The following is a 1,307-nucleotide window of genomic DNA, read 5'->3' as shown; positions in this document are numbered from 1 at the left end:
CAAAAATCAAAAGTAGCCAAGATGATAAAAGCCTGCGACATAGCAAGCAGCTTGTATTCAAAAATCAAAAGTAGTCAAGGTGATCAAGGCCTGCGACATAGCAAGCAGCTTGTATTCAAAAATCAAAAGTAGTCAAGGTGATCAAGGCCTGCGACATAGCAAGCAGCTTGTATTCAAAAATCAAAAGTAGCCAAGGTGATCAAGGCCTGCGACATAGCAAGCAGCTTGTATTCAAAAATAAAAACGTAGCCAAGGTGATCAAGGCCTGCGACATAGCAAACAGCTTGTATTCAAAAATCAAAAGTAGCCAAGGTGATCAAGGCCTGCGACATAGCAAACAGCTTGTATTCAAAAATAAAAACGAGCCAAGGTGATCAAGATTTGCGATATTTGGAGACACAAAACAATCAGCAGACATCAAAAGCGGAAAATGTTTTCAGAAAATTCAATGCTTCATAAAATATTATGAATTAGAGACGATCTTTAGGAGTCAGTACAATGTAAGTTTTAAAATGTGGATCAAATAGGAGGGTTGGGTATTAGAACTAGCACAGCATATTAAAACATGGAACAGCAAAGAACACATACCCGTCACAGAATTAATATTTATAATTTGTGATAAGCAATAATTATGTTTAGAAAAAGGTTTAATATCACACAACAATCAATAATCACCATAGTCATAATTATCTACATTCCCAAAAGCCTATATAAGACGTGTTTATATGGAACAGTCTGTTTAAAACTAGTATAAATTTGCACGAAAATTCTGAATTACATTGTGAAGTATATTTTGTTTACTAACACTGACAGATGTCTTATGTTCACATGGTCTCAACGAACAAATAGTGCTTACAAATTAGGCCTAACATGGGTTAGGGTGCTCGACTCGCAATCTACTGGTTGCGGGTTCGAATCCCCGTCATCGAACATTCTCTTCCTCTCAGCTGTACTTTTCTGTAATAAAAGAGTAGCCTAAGAGTTGGCGGGGATTGGTGTTTACTATCTGCCTTCCCTTTAGTCTAACACTGCTAAATTAGGGGCGGTTAATGCGGATAGCACTCTAGTAGCTTTACGCGAAATTCAAACCAAACTTATAAATTCATCTTTAAATACAGAGCGTGCATGACGTAGCATAAAGTGACCTACAAGCCATGAGGAAAATAGAATAAAACAAGCCCTAAGGTTGGAGGAGAGCATCTAATATTTGCATATTTATATAATTAGCTATACTATACATGTTTCTTACAAGTTACACAATATCAAGGTAATTTTGTTGTAACTTATAGATGCACACTTTAACATCT

Source organism: Limulus polyphemus, unplaced genomic scaffold (genome assembly GCF_000517525.1).
Source record: "Limulus polyphemus unplaced genomic scaffold, Limulus_polyphemus-2.1.2 Scaffold200, whole genome shotgun sequence".
Lineage (NCBI taxonomy): Eukaryota > Metazoa > Arthropoda > Merostomata > Xiphosura > Limulidae > Limulus > Limulus polyphemus.
The sequence above is the reverse complement of the archived record's forward strand: the minus strand, read 5'-3'. Positions refer to the sequence as shown.